The sequence below is a fragment of the Narcine bancroftii genome, chromosome 11 (assembly GCF_036971445.1).
Source record: "Narcine bancroftii isolate sNarBan1 chromosome 11, sNarBan1.hap1, whole genome shotgun sequence".
Lineage (NCBI taxonomy): Eukaryota > Metazoa > Chordata > Chondrichthyes > Torpediniformes > Narcinidae > Narcine > Narcine bancroftii.
In genome coordinates this window covers 46,419,529-46,440,290 of record NC_091479.1, presented here as the reverse complement: position 1 = coordinate 46,440,290, position 20,762 = coordinate 46,419,529, and the positions used below count along the sequence as shown (strand labels likewise).

At 49.3% G+C, this 20,762-nt stretch overlaps 1 protein-coding gene across 4 annotated transcripts in view; it reads right to left on the bottom strand.

The window, feature by feature from the left end:
* The window catches only part of LOC138745756 (uncharacterized), a 404,057-nt gene that overhangs the window by 347,956 nt on the left and 35,339 nt on the right, over positions 1-20,762 (bottom strand). For 3 of the 4 annotated variants that reach the window (XR_011346487.1, XR_011346484.1, XR_011346488.1), the window contains one exon: positions 14,487-14,890. The exons of the other annotated variant lie outside the window; for it this stretch is intronic. The gene's annotated coding sequence lies outside the window, so the exon portion shown is untranslated. Of the gene's footprint in view, positions 1-14,486; positions 14,891-20,762 lie in introns of those variants that run through there. 4 annotated transcript variants of the gene reach the window in all.

Here is a 20,762-nt window from a genome sequence, read left to right as displayed (position 1 = left end):
ATGGGCTCTGTACATAGACTCATAGATATCCAGCACAGAGCATCTTTGTCGCCCTGCCATCAGGAAGGAGATATGGAGGAATAAAAGCAGAGCAGCCAGGGAGGGAAGTAGCTTCTTCCCACAGGCCGTGCGATTGACAAGGCAACATGAGCAGGATGGGAGCTAATAATGAAAAGGGTGAGAGGAATTTGGACTGATTACAACAGCTCAGCTAGCAGGAGAGAGGGGCTGAAGGGCCTGTTTCTGTTTTGTCTATCTGGACCAGCTTTTGAGTTCAAGCTTTAAAAAACCCAATCATTTTTAAATTTAATATCCACGGTACAGAATGAATCAAGAGACAAGATGTCTGTCCAGCAGCAAGCGTCGAAGGCACTTCCTGAAACGGAGGCTCTGAAACCACAGGGAGGTTCTGGACGGAAAGAGGCCCAGCTTCTTCTGGAAGGAGGAGAGGAGAGGCAGGGGAAATGCGGGGGAAGGGAAGGGGAGGGGAGGTGCTAGGGATGCCGTCCACCGTTCACCTCCCCTTTCCTCTACCCCGTTCCCCTCCCCTTTCCACTGCCCGTTCCCCTCCCACATCCCCTCCCCCTTCTCGTCTCCAGTTCCCGTCCCCCGCTCGCCTCCCCCATTCCCCTCCCACTTCCCTTCCTCCTACTCCTAACCCTAACCCCTAACAAAATCCTAAACCTAACCTTAACACTACCGATACCCACTACCACCACTCCACGTCCCCTAACTCTACCCCCACCCCGTCCACTAAACCTAACTTTATTCCTACGCCTATGCCGCCCCCTAACCCCAACCCTAATGCTACCCACCATCCCCTAACCCCAAACCTCACTCCTCCTCTACCCCCCTGCTCCTACCCCCTTCCCCTATACCTAACACAAGCCCACTTCCCCGAACTATAGACCTAACCATAAACCAAGATATAGCCCGACCCCATGTCTCCTAACACTAACCCTAACTCTACCCAACTTCCCCAACCCTAAACTAAACCCTATCCCTATCCCTTACAACCTACCCCCTTCCCCTAACCCTACCTCCTACCCCTTCCCCATACCCGCACCCCCTACAACTACCCCCTTCCCCTAACCATACCTCCTACACCTTCCCCATACCCACACCCCCTACAACTACCCCCTACCCTATCCCTTACAACCTACCCCCTTCCCCTAACCCTACCTCCTACCCCTTCCCCATACCCGCACCCCCTACCACTATCCCTACCCTATCCCTAACAACCTACCAACTTCCCCTAACCCTACCTTCTACCCCTTCCCCATCCCCGCACCCCCTACCACTACCCCCTACCCTACCCCTTACCACAACCCCTACCCTTACCCCCTTCCACTACCCCCTTTCTCCTACCCCCTTCCCCTCCCCCTCCTTCCCCTAGGTTAGGGGTAGGAAGGGGAAAGGGAAGGGGGAGGGGAAGGGGAGGAGGAGAAAGGGAGGGGAAGTGGGAGGGTTAGGGGAGGGGATGGGGGAGGGGAAGGGGAGGGGGAAAGGGGAAGGGAAGGGCGGAGGGGAAGGGGGAGGTGAAGAGTGGAGGGCTGGGGTTAGGGCATAGTTGTGAGGGCAGGAGAAGGGGAAGGTGAGCGGGAGGGGGTTGGGATGGAGGAGGGGTAGAGGAGAAGAGGGGAAGTGGGTGAAGGGACATGCAAGAGGCAGGGAATGGGGTTGGCAGGGCCAGAGGGATACGACGGGGAGGGGTTCAGGCCATCATGATGTTGTCCGTCCTCTGTTCAGCTGGGATGCGAGGTTCTCTGGACTCGTGTCTTGTCTCTGAGATCACTCCTTCTCCTGGGAAGAGAAATACGAGTGATAGAGATACTGTCTCTGAGGCCTGCTCACAATGACTTTGGAGGGTCCCAACTCTTTCCCCATCATCCCCCCTACCCCTGAACACTGGAGCCTTTCCCCTTCCTCTGCTTTACCTGAGGAAGTCTGTTTTGGCGAAAACCACGATCTCTCTCTGCAGAGCTCAGAGCAACGTGTGTCCATCATGCAACACCCTGGTTCTCCACGATATGGCAGCAAGATGTTAGACAATCATGGATGGATCAGTCGAGACCATTCAGCTGATCCATCTGAACCTACCCCACAACAATGTTACCCACCCCTCCCTCACACCAGTACTCTCCATTTTTCTTGAATTCCTGTCCATATTAAAATCCTTTTCATGCCTTTTTTGGACCAGCCTCCGCTACTACCCCGACAATGCATTCCAGCCACCCACTACATTCTGTGTGAATAAAATGTACCCCTCACGTCTTGCCTAAATTTCCCTCAGCTCACCTTATTTAGACGTCCTCTGGTATTCTCGCCCCAGGAATGCACACAATATTCCAAGTGTGGTCTGACGAGAATTTTATACATCTGCAACGATACCTCTCGGTTTTTGAACTCAATCCCCTGACTCCTGGAAGCCAGCGCACAATACACCATCTTAAACTCCCTCTCAATTTGCACAGCAACTTTGAGCGATTTATGGCGCAGGATCTAAATATATCTCAGTCCTGCACACTGTTCATAATCCTGCCATTAACCAAGTGCTCTGCCCACACATTCTTGTAATCCGCATTCAATGAAGATATTGGTCTATATGAAGCTACTTTTAATGGGGCTCCAACCTTCTTTGGAATAACTGTTATTCGTGCCCTTGAAAATTACTCTGGAAATAAACCTGGACCAGTTGCTTATTTAAGTACATCTGATTTACAGGATTGAACTCCATCTGTCACTTCTCTGCAAACTGGATGACCTATGACAACCTTCTACACTGTCTACAACATCTCTACCTCTGTGTCATCCCCTGACGTACCCACCCTTCCACTCCCATCATCATTCATAAAAATCACAAAGAGCAGGGGTCCCAGAGCAGATCCCTTTGGAGCGCCACTAGTCATTGTTCCATCTACTACTACCCTCTGTTTTCTGCAGACAAGCCAATTCTGAATCCACACAGCCAAGGCTCCATGGATCCCATGCCTCCGGACATTCTGAATGAGGCCACCGTGGGGACCTTGTCAAGCACCTTACTAAAATCCTCGTGCAGCACATACAGACCTTGACCTTCATCTATTTCCTTTGACACCTCCTCGAAAAACTCAATTTGACTCGTGAAGCAGGACCTGCTCCTCACAAAACTATCCATGAGTTTGCCCAGCATGTTTGGGCATTGCCCTCGGCCCCAGAATCTGCAGACTTCCTGGCCAGTTCCTCCCTTACCCCTTCCCAGAGCTTCCGCATCCATTAGAACATCAAGCATTGCTGCCCAGTACAGGCCCTTTGGCCCATAAAGGCTGTACTGACCTTTGTAAATGTTCTCCTCAACCTTTACCTGGACCACACCCATAGGAACATAGGAAGTGGGAACAGGTTAGGACAAAAATGGCCTATCGAGCCTGCTCCGCCATTCAATACGATCATGGCTGATCTAATTTATGACCTAACTCGACCTACCCTGCCTTCTCGCCATATCCCCAAATTCCTCTATCATGTAGAAATTCTGTTCCCTCACATCCACATGCTCGTCTCAGAGACTTTTATATGTACCTATTCTACCAACCGCTACCACTTTCTCCGGTGACGCATTCAAAGCTCTCACAACTCTCTGCATAAAAAAAATCTCCCCTCACCTGAAGCGGATGCTCTCTGAGATTTGCACCTGACACTTTAGGAAAGGTTTCTGGCTGTTCATTCCATCTAAGCCCCCCACAATCTTATTTAGAATAAGTTATTAAGCTGTGGAAGGGGCAAGTTGGGAGAGGGAGGAGGGGAGAGAGCTGGTGGGGGAGGGGTGAGAGCTGGTGGGGAGGGGACAAGGCCGTGTTGGGGAGAGGGATCAGGACCGCGTTGAGGTGGTGAACGGACAGACATGGGTGGATCTACCTGCCGAAATAAAGGAGCAATAAGAAGGACATCTCGGGATCTACCAGCATCTTCTGGGGCTTGATGTCTCAATGGAAAACCCCCTGAGGATGGAAGTAGGCCATGCTCTGCTACAGCTGGTACATGAACATCTGGCAACACAACGATATAACATGAACCACTCTGCCTCCACACTTGCCAGGTCTATATCCTGAGGGTAAGGGGAGGTGGGTGAAGGGCCCCTCCCTGCCAATCAACATCCATCCTCATCATCCTCTCCACCCCTCTCCCCTCACTACCCTTTCTCTCCTCACCAATACCCATTGAGACCCTCATGCACCCTTCATCGATATCCAGTCCCCAGCGAGACTCAGCCAGTAAACTCCTTCATATCCTCCAACCCCACCATCCAAGCTTGCCCCAGTGGACAACTTGACCACCCAGACCCACAACCACCTTGATGTAGATCATGGGAATGGGCTGCTTGGCCTTGTTGAAGTGCTGGGCCATGCAGTGAACCGTCTCGGGAACATAGTCCAGACCCAGATTCAAATAAACCTCCTCTTTCTCTTAGACACAATACAAACATGTCAGCTGGATTTACCCTACAACACCCAGTGCCTCTCCCAACTGGAGTGCCAGCCCCTCCTGCTCTCTGTAGGCCTGATGCCCCCACTGCTCAACACAACATGGCATGAATCAGCGAGCAGAGCGTCAACAGGCCGTAGTGGACCCGTCCGCTGCCCCATCATTCGGCTTCTGGTGAGACTGCACAAAATGTGCAGCTCTGACCGCCCTCCCTCGTGAGGCAAGGATTCACCGGGAGAGAAAAACCATTGACGTTTCGAGATGAGAAATGTTTGCAGCCGGGTGTTGGCTGGGGTCGAACATGTGTAGGTTGAGTTGTTGGGACGATTCAGAGCAGGCGTTGATTTGGAAGGGCACCAAAAGGTTCTGGGGAAGTGAGTTATGTGGGAAAATACATTCGTGAAATGAATTGGGGAAACAGACTGGAGGGGCTGAGTGGCCGAATTTGGCGACCTTGTCTTGTGGTCTTGGCTGCTGCTGTCTGGAGTTGAAATGGCAAGAGGTCATGAGTTAATGGGTGAGGAGCAGGGCAGCCAGCGTCAAGGAGTCGGCACTGGTCAGAGGGGCAGGATGGAGGCAACAGAAAGACTGCAGCGAGACAGATCGATTGAAGGAATGGGGAAGGTAGCAGCAAATGATATGCATCAGAGTGAGGGTGGGGTGGGTGCAGGTGGATCTTACCTTGACTACAGAGGAGTAGAAGTTGAGAAGAGGGACGATGATGGTGTGATCCAACTTTCGCACGATCTGCAGTTTGCGGTTCTATGGCGAGAGAGGAACGTCATCAAGGCTGGGCGATGGGTCGGGGACCTGAGGGGCGACTTGTCCAAGTTGAGGGGGGAGGCGGGGAGGAGATTCGTCAAGAGGTCAGAGGTGGGGAACTCCAAGGGAGGCCGAAGTGGGGGACTTTTCGAGAGTCAGTTGCGGGGACTTTTCGTGTCGCTGGAGTGGGGACTCGTCAGGGGGTTCAATGAAGTATCATTTCAGTTTTTATGATTGTTTTCCCAGCTTCTACTAAACAATTAATTTGCAGAAAATCTCTGATATTTGCCAGGTGTGTGTGTGTGTGTGCGTGTGTGTGTGTGTGTTTGTGTGTGTGGGGAGGGTGGGTGCTGTTGTGGGTTTGTGTGACTTTCTCTGTTTCCAAACCCCATGGCCTCTGTCAGATGCTCCTCTTTCCACCCACCCTTCAAAAATGTGTTTGGGGTGTTTGTCAATTGGGTGTAATGGTGTGAAACGGGCTCATGTGTCGCAAAGGCCTGTGAACGTGCTGTAGGCCCTAAAGTTAAATATCAGGGTTTTTCATTTCCACACAACTGCTCCTCCCCCTCACCTTGAATCTCTCGTCCTGCAAGATCTTCTTGATGGCAATCAGCTCTCCGGAGTCCACCAGCCTTGCCTGGTACACCACACCGAAAGATCCATTGTCGATGATTTTATCATCTGTGCAGGACACCACCTTGGGGACGTTGGGTCCATGACACGGTGTGGCCACCTCTGTTGTGACCTTATTGCCATGTCCTCTGGGGCAGAAGCAGCAGCATTTACACACCCAGAGGGTACACAACAGGTCATTTATCCCAACCCAGCCTTGCTGTCCAAGTTAGTCTCTGCCCCTCCCTCTAACTCCCTTCCAAGGGTCACCTAAATGTCAGAATTAATCCTCTGGTGGTTCGTTCCAGCCTCTCAGTAGAAATATTGCCACCCCAGGTCCCTCTTTGATCACTCTCCTCAGACTGAGGCCAGTTCTGCAGCCGTTCACTTTGTTTACAACCCTCCCTCCATGGGAGCACGTCCCGGGGAGATGAAGCACTCTGAACCCCACCACGGGTTTAGCAGAAGCCCTACACATTCCCAGAAGCTCAGCAACACCGTGATCTTCTATGATGCAAGCGAGACCTCGTCGCATGAGGGAGCAGGTGGTGCGGAGAGAGCCCCACGCTTCACCGCTCAACTCTGCTGGGTCCGCCGCAGCAGAAACACTTTCTAGCACCTTGATCCAGGTCCACTGGGGGAAAGAATCCTATCCCGGTTGGGGGGGTGTGGGGGTGTATGCAAGGGTGGAAGGGATCTTGTAACCCGGGGGGGGGGGTGGGTGGAGGAGCGGTCCTGTCTCTCAGTGGACAGATCCCATTCCAGGTGGAGGGGGAGCTCTGTCCTATTTCTGTTGAAAGGTCTACTTTCCATCCCCCTCGCAACTTCTCTTCTCCCTCAGACACCTCACACTCTCCCCTGCCCCGATTCCTCTACCACACTCTCATCCACCACCCAACACCACCCCCATGGTTTTCCCCAGTGCCTTCCGTCCCCTCGCACCCCATCTCCCCAGCTCAACCCTATGTCCCCTACCTCTGATCCAATCTCCCTTGACATTAGCCTGTGGTGCAACCCCATTCCTTGGTTCTCCCCTCCACTCCTACAGACCCCATCCCTGTATTCCCTCACATGCCATTGTTCTCCCCTCCCCAGTCCCCTCCAGCTGCCTCATAAAGTGCCCTGCACACAGGATGGGGAGAGGGGATTAAATGCAGCCTCCATTCTCTCCGCGCACACTGGGTGAAGGATGGTGCCAGAGGAGGCTCTGTCCCAGTCGGGGAGCCTGTAACAGGCTCTTTATCTCACCCATGGGTGCAGTGTGCATTTAAACACAACCCTGTTGATCAGAGGGTCCCTGGGATGAGACTGCGTCCTATTCCGACACGTGGGCCAGAATCCCCTTCCAGGAGAGGCATCTTTCTCTTGTTGCTGTGCCATGGCACGACTCAGCTATGGCTGCCCCATGCAGTGACATCATCACCCCCTCTGTGTCATCATCTCCCCACTCTGTGACACCTCCCCTCTCTGTAACACCACTAGTGTAATGGGCAGGGACATCCAACCATTTAAACCCTCCTCAATTTCCCCAATCAAGGGGAGAATAATTCAGCTGGTCTAAATTACTCGTTGTTATCTATTCTAACTCCTAGATATTTGATCCCATTTTGCCGCCACATTTGTTGACTATTTTCTTGACATTGGCTCTAATCCCCCTTCCTAAGTGACATGATTTTGCACATATCCCAAAAGAACTTATACCCAGAGATCTCCCGATAGTCCTCCAGGGTGGAGCACAACTTGGGCAATGAGTGTGTCGGGTCTGTCAGATATATCAGAACAACTTCTGCAAATAAATTGATTTCATGCTCTTCCTGGCCTGTTCTGAAACCTTTAATGCCTGAATCCTGGCAAATGGCCTCAGCTAATCGCTCCATGGCCAGTACAAACTCACTCACTGGGGGAGTGGGGAGGAGTCAGACCTTGATTGGCATGCCTATTGGCTACCTCTGTCCCTCTCATCTCGACATCAGTGGCTCAGGTTGGGGGAGTCTGCGCTGCCTCCTGCAGTGCACAGCAGCGCTGCTGGACCACCTTTATCTCCTTATTTTCCTGGGCCCTCTCCAAATCTTTCCTTTCTATGATCTCACATTGGTTTCTCAGGAGAAACACTGGCAGCCAAAAGGCACCCTCTGATTCCCCTTAGATTTTGGGAACCCCGACTTCTTGAAGTGGGACAACACGTGGTGACCTATTTTCTCAAGATGTGGATCCAGGAGCTTGGACCAGTCTACCAGTTTGCCGTGGTCCGCCAGCATGCTTGCCAAGCTCCCCAACCCTGCACTCTCGTCAGTCCACCCGCAGATCTTGTTCTCCCTGCTGCACTCGATTTCCTGCCCCGATTCCAAAGCATCTCCACTGCAGCTGTGTTCAGTCGGAACTCGAAGGACCCTGCTCACTGCACCAATTATTATGTGTGTGAAACTGATTCGAGGGTTCCCAAGGGTGGCGAATTTGAACACAGTTGTCTTTTATTGACACATGTAGTGAGGTCGCATGAGGAGTAAAAGACACACACAGACACAAACTCGCCGGATTAATCGATACACTTGCAACCACTCGTGGATAGAAGACTTGACAATCAACTTGTCACATACGATACCTTGAACAGGTCATTCATTCACTCATTGATCTTGGATGCCTCTGGGTGGTAGGGGATATGCAGGTGGCCCCAAATACTTGGCATCACCACCCATTGCTGGTTGGACGTTACCCGATAGGGCATTCCACATATGGAGCACGCTTAAATGGTGCTTGGTTGGCCCGCTGGCAGGACATCCGAGTATGTGCTGACCATCGTGAGAACATATCACTTTTTATTTTGACAGGGGAGAGGCCTGATATGGTCAATTTATCAGACTTGGCCAGCTCCCGAACCCCAGCGAATGTGGCCCTTGGTTTTAATTGCTGACAAATAGGGCATTTGGCCATCACAGTTCTTGCAACATTATGAGACCCCCAGATCCTCTGTCCATCATAGTGCCCCCATATGCACACATTTATGATGCACCAATGCTGCCAAGGCTCCGGGGTCACTCTGCTTGGGGAAAATGGTGGCAGAGCATATTTGAGCAGCACAGTCCACAGTGGCATCGCGTCAGCTTCAGTAGTTTTCCTGGAGGTGTGTCCATCGACGTGGTGGACCCTGACTATTCTTTTGTTGTTCCATCTCTCAGAAGATCTGCCAGTGCTGTTGTCCTCAGAGCAGGCAGCCATGGATCTGCCTCCCTGTCTCCTGCCGCCAACCCATCCACACTGACGTGTTGTTTGGCACAGCCCAGAAATCCTGTTGCACTAATTGGAAAAGAGGCTCCTGGGCCCGCCTGGTTGTCCCTTTTCGTATCAGTGCCACAGCTGCCAGCTTGGACAGTTGGCTCTCCCCTCCACCACACCCTCTTGTGTCAGTACTTTATCTGTGGTGGGCTGGAGCGCTCCCACCTTACACCGCTGTTTTTCGCACCTCCACCAGCCAGAGCCGTCAGTAAACCAAGCTTTTTCCTGCTGTCCAGCATCGAGGGTGTTGAACGGTTTGCCCCAGGCCATGGTGCCAAGCTCTTCTCAGGGTCATTCAGGTGCGAGGCTGTCACTTTCGGGCAGGACATGATCTGTTCTTGCAAGTGGCTCAGCCCTTCGGACCTGGCCTCTGTGCGGTCTGCCATGTACCACTTCTTTGGTCCGCTGTGAGTGGCATCCGCAGATTTAACCCATCACATGTTGGGGAGGTTTGGCTGGAGTGTAACTGTCTCTGCTTCCATCTGGTTCTCTGTGGTGAGCAGGCGAGCATCTGACACTCAGATGGGGAGTCGCGGGAGGCAGCTTCCAGGAGGGAATTGAACCAGAAGCTGTGTGGGACTCGGTGGCCTTGCCTCTTTTGCTCAAGGCTCCACTAGGCAATTGTCTTCATGGCAGAGACAAGTCATTCGAAGGGTCTTCCAGTTTTGAGGGGTTGGTGGGTGCTTGTGGTCAGTGGCAGTGGTGTTCAACAGCGTGTTTTGCCATTTAAGAAGCCATTTGTTGTTCAGGTCATCAATGAAGCGGAGAGTTTTTTTTTTCTGGGCAACATTGTACAGTAGATGGAGGGGCAGGGAGAGATGGGGAATATGTTGGCACCAGTAACCCAAAAGACCCACAAAACTTTGTGCCTCAACTTGTTGGTGGGCACCGCAATGAGGATTTTGCTTTGAGCAACCATTGATATTTCTCTGCTGCCTGGATGCTCAGGAAAAGGACTGTTGGACTAGGACCCTGGACCTTTTCCAGGTGGTGCCTCCCTGGTGCCAGTGTCTGGGGTGTTGCTGTTGGTGTCCAAGACATCCTAAAGTGGGCCAGAGGTTGTGGTACATGGAGATACCAATGACATAGGGAGGAAAAGGGAAGAGTTCCTGAAAAGTGGGTCCAGGGCGTTTGGTGAGAGCTGAAAATAAATAGCACGAAGGGAGTTATGTTGGGATGACTGTCTGGGCCATGCGACAGTGAGAGCAGGAAGAGAATGAGGTGGAGGATGAAGGCGTGGCCTGAAGGTGCAGGTTAAGAGCTCCTTGAGGGCATCCTATTTTCCTTGCTCGGGAGGCTGATGTCAGAAGTCGATGAGCCTTGCTGCCATGTCCTGATGAGCAAGAACATCATGGAGGAGTAATGGATGTCATCAGTGGTGATCTCTTGGAGGTGGAACTGGTCCTTGGCCTGTTTGAACCCCACGTGTGGCTGCGACATCCAGAACATTGACAGCTTCAACCAAACCATCTGAGGAGCCGCCTGGACCGTGATCTTCACATCCAACTGAAGGGCTGGGTCCTGCTGAGGTCACCACTGTAGCAGACACTTCTGTTGAAGAGAGAAGTGAAACGGGGTAGGATATTGGGGATGGGGGTGGGGGGTGGTTTCTTTATTCTTTCTTTTATAGATGCCACACATTAGATGAGCATTATTATTAATTGTGTGAATTTGTTGTGGTTTTAAGTTTATAAATATTTTTTTAAAATGATCGGCAGGACCACGAGTGGCAGATAGGATCATGGGGACTCTGTCCCCCCAACCCACCCACCCCAAATATCAATGGGATAAACCGGGTTCATTGTCAATGTCGTCGAGGATCCCTTCCACCTGCCCACAGCATTTGGCAGCTCTTCTCATCAGGAAAGAGGTCGAGGAATATCGGAGCCAGTAGCACCAGGCCCAGAAACAGATTCTTCCTGCGAGCAGTGAGAATAGAGAATGATGGATGACCGGCTCAGACAAAGACTCCATGACTCTGCTATTGATTCAACAGAATTTATTTCTTTTTTGGGAGGGACTGCATGTGTATCATTTGTCTCTCTGTGCGTAGTTCCCGTTGTGTGTTTGCAGAGGTTTCCATCATGAATACAGTTTCCTCAGGTTAAATTTGAACGGGTACAGAGGAGCTTTCCTGGATTGGAGAATGTATCTCATGAAACAAAGTTGACTGAGTTCGGGCTTTTCTCTTTTTCAGCCCAAAATTAACTTTATTCTAAAATTATTGACCAAGAGGACAACTGTTCCACGTCTTTTCTCATCCTCGTGTTGCATGCCTATATTCCCTTCACTGCTCATGTTCTCTGTTTAACATCATTCAAGCACTTTGACACCTTGTGGTTACTCCCTGCACTCTGTGGTTGAAGGGGTTCCCCTTAGTCTCCGCCCCTCAAGACCCGGGGGATGAGAGTCCTTCCCCACAGCGCCCTCGTGTTGGCTGCACCAAGCCTCAGTACATCTCTCAGCAACCTGGAATAGGCCGGTGGGCAGTGTTCCCTCACCCACATCTCCATGTGCTAAAAGACCAGCAGGTTAACGTCGAACAGTTATGCCCTTCGGACCTCGATGTTGCGCTGACCTATCAATTCCAAGCAAAATAAAAACTAGACCCTTCCTCCTTCATAACCCTCCATTCTTGCAATGGAGGGAGTGCAGAGGCATTCACCAGGCTGATACCTGGAATGGCAGGAATGACTTATGAGGAAAGATTGCGCAAATTGGGATTGTACTCGCTGGAGTTTAGAAGATTGAGAGGGAATCTCATAGAGACATATAAAATTCTGGCAGTACTGGACAGAATGGATGCAGATGGGATGTTTCCAAGGATGGGAAAATCCAGAACCCGGGGGCATGGTTTGAGGATAATAGGCAAACCATTTAGGACGGAGATGAGGAGGAATTTCTTTACCCAGAGAGTGGTGAATCTGTAGAATTCATTGCCACAGAGGGCAGTAGAGGCAGGTTCATTAAATATGTTTAAGAGGGAATTAGATATATTTCTTCAGTATAAGGGTATTAAAGGTTACGGAGAGAAGGTAGGGATGGGGTACTGAACTTTAAGATCAGCCATGATCTCGTTGAATGGCAGAGCAGGCTCATAGGGTCGAATGACCTACTCCTGCTCCTATCTTCTATGTTTCCTTCATTCATGTGTCCAAGAAGCCCTTAAATGCCGCTAATATTTCAGCCTTCATCACCACTCCTGGCAAGGCATTCCTGGCACCCACAATTCTGTGTAAAAACAAGTACCCCTTATATTGCCCCTAAACCTTCCTCCCTTTGCTTTGGGCTTCTAGTGTTTGCTTCTCTTATCTGGGTTTCACGCAGACCAAAGGGCATATTTCACTGAGATTCTGGTCTTCCAGCAGTTCTGGATGTCTGTCTCTGGATGCTCTGCTCAGGGGACCACCCCACAGTAGCTCATCAAGTCCTAGTCTCTGTGTCAGCAGGAATTCCATGCTGACCACTGCCTGATGGCCCTGTGGTCAATAGTGTTTGTCTATGCAACCATTCCCATGAAGTTGATGGGGCAAAGTCCTGCTGACTAGGACATTGTGTGGCATCTGGGCCAGACCAATCTTTCGCAACACCTGAGCCAGGTAGAACCTCAGCACATAGTGGCTTTTGGTGCCCTTGCACTTTGTTTCGAAGCACAGCCATACACAATAGCCATGCTGGTTAGGGTTATTCCCCCATTGATTGACGATGTACATGGTCCTCCAGACTCTATCCATTTTGGACCCCCACATGAATAGGAAATGTGTTTTGGGAATTGACAGGGTGGAGGTGTGGGGATGGGCCACACCTGCCTCACGTGCAGCAGTACCAAGAGCTCCTTGCACCTGATGACCGGGTTCTACCTGATTGACCGAGTTGGGCATCTCTGTGGTTCTCCCTGTCTCCTGGAACTGGGGGTCTCCTTACAGCTCCCTATCTCCTTGAGTTGGTACTTTGTTCTCCACCATCTCCACAAGACAACCAAGACCCCTGGATGGAGGGCAGAGGCGCAGAGAGATCAGTGAGAATACGGGTAGTTTCAACAGGGTGGGGTCCATCCTGATGCCTGATAACAGGAGGAAACCAATGGGGAAGGAGGATGCAGGGCATTCGATAGCAGGTGGGGCAGGGTGTAGACATGGCAGCTGACTGGAATTGTCAGGGGGATACTGAAACCTGGGAGAGGAGGGGAAGGAGGGTGCAATTGAGTTCTGACGAGAGAGTGCTGAGGGAGAGGCAACATGGGTGGAACCTCAAGGCAAGGGACCCCTGAATTTTTTGCAGGGATGGGCTCTGTAAATAGACTCCCAGATATCTAGCAAAGAGCATCTTTGTCCCCCTGCCATCAGGAAGGAGATATGGAGGAATAAAAGCAGAGAAGCCAGGGAGGGAAATAGCTTCTTCCCACAGACCGTGAGATTGACAAGGCAACATGAGCTGGATGGGAGCTAAGAATGAAAAGGTGGAGAGGAATATGGACTGATTACAACAGCACAGCCAGCAGGAGAGTGGGGCCGAAGGGCCTGTTTCTGTGTTGTCTATCTGGACCAGCCTTTTGAGTTCAAGCTTTAAAAGACCAAACTATTTTTAAATTTAATATCAACGGTATAGAATGAATCAAGAGACAAGATGTCTGTCCAGCGGCAAGCGTCGAAGGCACTTCCTGAAACGGAGGCTCTGAAATTACAGGGAGGTTCTGGCCGGTATGAGGCCCGGCTTCCTCTGGAAGGAGGAGAGGAGGCAGGGATAATGTGGGGGAAGGGAGGGGGAGGGGAGGGGGTAGCGATGCCTTCCTCCATTCACCTCCCATTTCCTCTACACCGTACCCCTCCTCATTCCCATGCCCATTCCCCTCCCCCATCACCGCCCCATTTCCCGTGCCCTGCTCGCCTCCCCCGCTCCCCTCCCCAACCTAACCCTAACCCCTAACAAACTCTATCCTTAACGTTAACACTACCGATACCTTTAAACACTACACCACGTCCCCAACCCTAACTCTTATTTCCACTCTGTCCCCTAACCCTATCCCTACGCTGTCCCCTAAACCCAACCCTAATCCTACCCACCTTCCCCAAACCCCAACTCACACCCCACCTCTAACTCCTACTCCTACCCCCTTCCCCTAAACCTAAAACAAGCCCACTTCCCCAAACTCTAAACCTAACCCTAAACCTCGACCTAACCCGAGCCCACATCTCCTAACCCTAAACCTAACTGTACCTCTACCCGTCCATGACCCATATCTTAATTCTACCCACCTTCCCCAACCCTAACCTAAACCCTACCCATATCCTCTACACCTACCCCCTTCCCCTAATCCTACCCCATACCTGCACCCCCTACCACTACCCCATTACCTACCCCTACCCTCTCATTACCTCCTTTCTCCTACCCCCTTCCCCTATCCCTCCTTCCCCTAAGTTAGGGGTAGGAAGGGGAGGGGAAGGGAAGGAGGGGAAGGGGAGGAGGGGAAGGTTAGGAGGCGAAGGGGAGGGGCAAAGGAGAGGGGAAGGGGAGGTGAAGGGAGGAGGGCTGAGTTTAGGGCATAGGTGTGAGGGTAGGTGAAGGGGAAGGTGAGTGGGAGGGGGTTGGAATGGAGGAGAGGTAGGGGAGAAATGGGTGGGGGAAGTGGGTGAAGGGATATGGAAGAAGTGGGGAATGGAGTTGGCAGGGCCAGAGGGAGAAGGGGAGGGGTTCAGGCCATCAGGATGTTGTCCGTCCTCTGTTCAGCTGGGCTGCAATGTTCTTCTGGACTCGTGTCTTGTCTCTGAGATCGCTCCTTCTCCTGGGAAGAGAAATACGAGTGATAGAGATGCCGTCTCCGAGGCCTGATCACGATGACTTTGGAGGGCCCCAACTCGTCCCCCATCATCCCCCTCCCTACCCCTGCACACTAGGGCCTTTCTCTTCCTCTGCTTTACCTGAGCAAGTGTGTTATGGAGAAAACCACAATCTATATCTGCAGAGCTCAGAGTACCGTGTCTCCATCAGGCAACACCCTGGTTCACCACGACATGGCAGCAAGATGCTGGACAAATCATGGATGGATCAGTCAAGTCCCTTCAGCTGACCCATCTGAACGTACCCCCAACAATATTACTCTTCCCTCCCTCTCACCAGTACCTTCTGCTTTTCTTTTATTTCTGTCCCGAAATTAAAATCTTTTTCATGCCTTTTTTGGACCAGCCTCCATTACTACCCCTGGCAATGCATTCCAGCCACCCACTACATTCTGTGTCAACAAAATATCCCCCTCACATCTTGTCTAAAGTTCCCTCATCTCATCTTATTTAGACGTCCACTGGTATTCTCGCCCCAGGAATGCACACAATATTCCAAGTGTGGTTTGACTAGAATTTTATACATCTGCAACGTTACCTCTCAGTTCTTGAACTCAATCCCTGACTCCTGAAGGCCAGCACACAATACACCATCTTAAAATCCCTCTCAATTTGCACAGCAACCTTGAGCGATTTATGGAGCAGGATCTAAATATATCTCTGTCCTGCACACTGTTCATCATCCTGCCATTAACCAAGTGCTCTGCCCTCACATTCTTGTAATCTGCATTCAATAAAGATATTGGTCTATATGAAGCTAATTTTAATGGGTCTCCAACCTTCTTTGGAATAACTGTTATTCGTGCCCTTGAAAATGACTCTGGAAATAAACCTGTACCAGTTGCTTGTTTAAGTACATCTCTATTTACAGGATTGAACTCCATCTGCCACTTCTCTGCAAACTGGATGACCTATGACAACCTTCTACACTGTCTACAACATCTCTACCTCTGTGTCATCCCCTGACGTACCCACCCTTCCACTCCCATCATCATTCATAAAAATCACAAAGAGCAGGGGTCCCAGAGCAGATCCATTTGGAGCGCCACTAGTCATTGTTCCATCTACCTCTACCCTCTGTTTACTGCAGACAAGCCAATTCTGAATCCACACAGCCAAGGCTCCATGGATCCCATGCCTCCCGACGTTCTGAATGAGGCCACCGTGACGACCTCGTCAAGCACCTTACTAAAATCCACGTGCATCACATACAAACCTTGACCTTCATCTATTTCCTTTGACACCTTCTCGAAATACTCAATTTGACTCGTGATTCAGGACCTGCTCCTCACAAAACTATCCATGAGTGTGCCCAGCATGTTTGGGCATTGCCCTCGGACCCAGCATCTGCAGACTTCCTGGCCAGTCCCTCCCTTATCCCTTCCCAGAGCTTCCGCATCCATTACAACATTAAGCATTGCTGCCCAGTACTGCCCAGTACAGACCTTTGTAAACGTTCTCCACAACCAACTAACCCTTACCCGTACCACACCCATAACTATGGGTGGATTAAATATCCAATTAACTTCTTTCTGAAGTAATGTATCATGAATTTGATGTTGATTCCAATTTTGAATAACTTTTCATAATTCTAGTTCAGCTCCTTTAAAGTTAGATCCATTATCAGAACATAATTTTTTTACTTGACCACGTCTAGGAATAAAACGCCAAAGAACATTAATAAAAGAGTCTCTGTCAAGCAATGACGCTACTTCAATATGAATTGCTCTCATAGTCAAACAAGTGAAAATAACTCCATATCGTTTTTCAACACTTCGTCCTCACTTTACTTGCAAAGGACCAAAATAATCAACTTCCACGGATGTAAATGGGAATTCATCAGGTGAAACTCTGTCCTGTGGTAAATCTGCCATTTGTTGTTGTCCAGGTTTTCATTCTCTCTGTTTGTCACAAAGAGATGAAACCTCATGATTTCATTATTAATATATTTAAGCACTGATGTTCTATCAGTCCAAAACACAGGATCTGCTAACTCCATCTGTAATTCTCTTCTTAACATAGCGTCCATTTTGCTCGCCATAATAGCAGCAGTCAATTCCATTCAAGGTCTTGTGACTGACTTTAATGGAGCCACTCTGGCTTTTCCCATTACAGATCCACCATCTACTCGCACTTGGTTATTTCACAGGACTCAGTAACTGACAGGATCAAAACCACCTTCGCTTACATCAGAAAACTGGTGTAACTGAGCAAATGTGGCCACTCCAATGTCTGTTGACATCAAAACTTCCAAGTATTTGAAGACGCTCAATCTAATTTTTCCAATCTTGTGCAATGGATTCTGGATTAGTTTCATCCCATCAAAATTTTCTTCTGCACAAAACTGGTATTTTCCCGAGCTGATCATTAGGCTGAATTCGGCCAATCGGGAGAAGAGGGTGTGCAGCTGAGACTTGTGTTGTGCCCAGTCTCTGCTGGCGACAAGAATGTCATCCAGATAAATGAACACGAAATTCAAATCCCTGCGCACTGTATCCATGAGGTGCTGGAAGGTCTGGGTGGTGTTCTTGAGCCTGAAAGGCATGCATAAAAATTCGAACAAGCTGAAGGGGGTGATGATGGCCGTTTTGGGGATGTCCTCGGGGTGCAATGGGATTTGATGATACACGCACACTAGATCGACCTTGGAGAATACTCTCACACCATGCAGACTGGCCATAAAGTCCTGAACGGTCAGGTAATGTCGTGTCATTAAGCCGTTGATAATCTCCGCAGGGGCACCAGCCATCGGAGGCTTTTGGGACCAGGTGGAACGGCGAGGCCCAAGGACTGTTGAAGCAACGAATGATCCCCAGTTCCTGCAGATGTGAGAACTCCTCTTTCGCTATCTGGATCTTATCTGGCGGGTTTAACAGTAATGTACGATAAACTGTATCAGACACTGTGAACTCGGTGTCACAGTTGGGAGAATATTTAACGGTGATATACAGTAGACTTTGGCAGATACTGTGACACCAAGTTTTCAGTGGTGAGAAGCTTTAACAGTAATGCATGATAAGCTGTGGTTGATACTGTGATACCAGGTACACAGTTGGAAGAAGTTTTTACGGTGATGTAATATTAACTGTGGCAGATAAAGTGACACCAGGTTCACATTGGGGAGAAGTTTATGGTGATGTACGGAAGACTGATGCAGATATGGTGACACCGCATTCACAACGAGGAGAAGGTATATCAGTGATGTACAATAAACTGTGGAATATACTGTGACTCCAAGTTTACAGCGGGGAGAAGGCTGAACTGTCATGTACGATAAATGGTGGCAAAAACAGTGAAAAATGGGTCAACGTGGGGAGAATGTTTAACGGTGATGTACAGTCGACTTTGGCAGATACTGTGACACTGTGTTCACAGTACTGAGAAGGTTTAACAGAGATGTATGGTAGAATAAGGAAGATTCTGTGACTCCAGGTTTACAGTAGTGAGAAGATTTAAAAATGATATACAATAAACTGTGGCAGATACTGTGAAACCTGGTTCACAGTGGGGAGGAGGTTAATTGTGATGTACAGGAGACTACGTAGATACGTTGATACTGGGCTCAGAGTGGGAAAAAAAAGCTTTATTGGTGTTGTATGGGAAACTGAGGCAGTTACTGTGACACCGGGTTCATAGTGGGGAAAATGTTTAACAGAGCTGTACGATAACCTTTGGCGAATAAAGTGACACCAGCTTCATATTGGGGAGAATTTTTAATGATGATGTACACTAAACTGTGGCAGATACAGTAACACCATGCTCACATTGAGGAGAAGGTTTACTGGTGATGTACGGTAGAGTGGCAGGCTCTGTAACACCGAGTTCACAGTAGTGAGAAGGTATAATAGTGATGTACGATAAACTGTGGCAGATACAGTAAAACTGGACTCACAATGGGGAGAAGGTTTAATGGTGATGTGTGGTAAACTTAGGCTGATACTTTAACACCAAGTTTACAGGGGGAGAAGGTTTAACGTTGATGAACGGTAGATTGAGGCAGAAGCTGAGAGACAGCATTCACAGTAATGTGAAGGTTTAACAGTGATTTACTATAAACTGTGTCAGATACTGTGACAAGATGGCGCAGAGGGTAGACGTGTGGTTCCACCCTTCCCCAGTTAGACTATCAAATGCTCGATTTTAAAAGTTGTAAAAGTGATTAAAAATACTGTTCATAGACTTTGGAATAGTGGTGGATCGAAATGGCTACAAATGTGAAAAAATCGAAAACTCAGTTCCAGAATTACCTTACAAAAGTGTTGAAGAATTGTGGCCGAGTTCAAATTGAGCAACGGAGTAGTCGACTAGTATCTCCAAGCCTCAGAGGACTCCTGCCCGGCTAAGTATTTAGTCGGCACCACTTGCGCTATCTCAAGATGACGACAGCTCAGCGATGAGTTCAGCGGTTTTGACTCGTGCACTCATGATCACAGGCGTGAGGGCGGGCCAGCTGAGTGAGGACAGGCCCGTGAGCCTGCAGCATTGCCTAGTGGTCAGGAGAGGTACAGTGTAACATCAGAAGACGCACCTGCGCAGTCGGTGGCGCTACCGGGCATGTGCAATGCGTCGAGGGTCCACTAATGCTTAGGAAAAGGTGTGAGCTGTGGGGGAGTCTGAGCGACGGTTAACTGACGAGGCCGGCACACTGTTATCGGGTATCCAGACCAGCAGCAGCACCGGAAGAGGACCTATTGCTATGGAGGAAGAAGATGCTCAACTTCATTAGAGTTTGAAGAACTGGAGACTGAGGCAAAAGACGGTCGGCCTCAAAGGGAGGTGATGGATCCTGGACTGGATTCTGTGTTTCCAATTCTGGAAGGGATTGCTCAACTCATGGAAGATATGGCAAATATATCAATGCAGATGACTCATCAGATGACTCAAGGATTTTTTGGAAATGAAAACTAAAATGAACACTGTGTGTGAAGAAATAACTTTTATGAAGCAAGATATTAATGTAGTTAAGAGTGATGTTACGAGATGGACATGATCAGTGGACACTGTGCAAGAACATTTTTAAAAGATTGAGGAGGCTTTCTTGAATGCAAGAGTCAAGTGGAGCGTAATAGAGAAAAAATGGAAAAGTGGAAGATCCTTTTGTAGATTGGGGGATTTCAGAAGAAGGAATTATTGAAGAAGTTTGACCCATTAGAAAACTAAAGGCGTAGAAATAATGTTAAGATAGTAGGTCTTCCGGAAGATATGGAAGGTTCGGATCCGGTGAAGGTTTTGAAGAAATGGATCCCAGAAGTGTAGGACAGGTAATTCATTCCGGATGGACTGGAATTAGATCGACCAAACAGAGTGTTAAGGAAGAAACCGTTTCCAGGCCAATTACCACAAGCAGTTTTGATTCGCTGTTTTAAATATCAAGACAGAGAGATGATCCTCCGATTGGTGGTGCAGAAAACACGGCAAAATCAGGCTCCACTGATGGTTCAAAATAATAGGGTTTTTTTAAAATGCAGATCTGAGTCAAGAAATTATCAGAAGAGACCGAGAATATAATTCAGCCTAAGAAGTATTGTGGCGAAAGGGATATAAATTTGCTTTTCGTTATGCGGCAGTATTGAAAGATTTTTATGGGAATTTTCAATCTCAGTTTTTTGAAAATGACCAAGATGCTTTAATATTTGCTAATTCATTGCCAGATGTTCGAGGAAATGGGTGATCGTCACCATTGTCACCGAAGGGAAGGGTCAATGGGAATGGAAATGGGAAGATTGGAAAATATGGAAAGAATGGAAAAAAGTTGAATTGACGCAAAGTCTTCTCGATATTGAAGATCCGGAACAATCATTGGGACTGGAATCACTG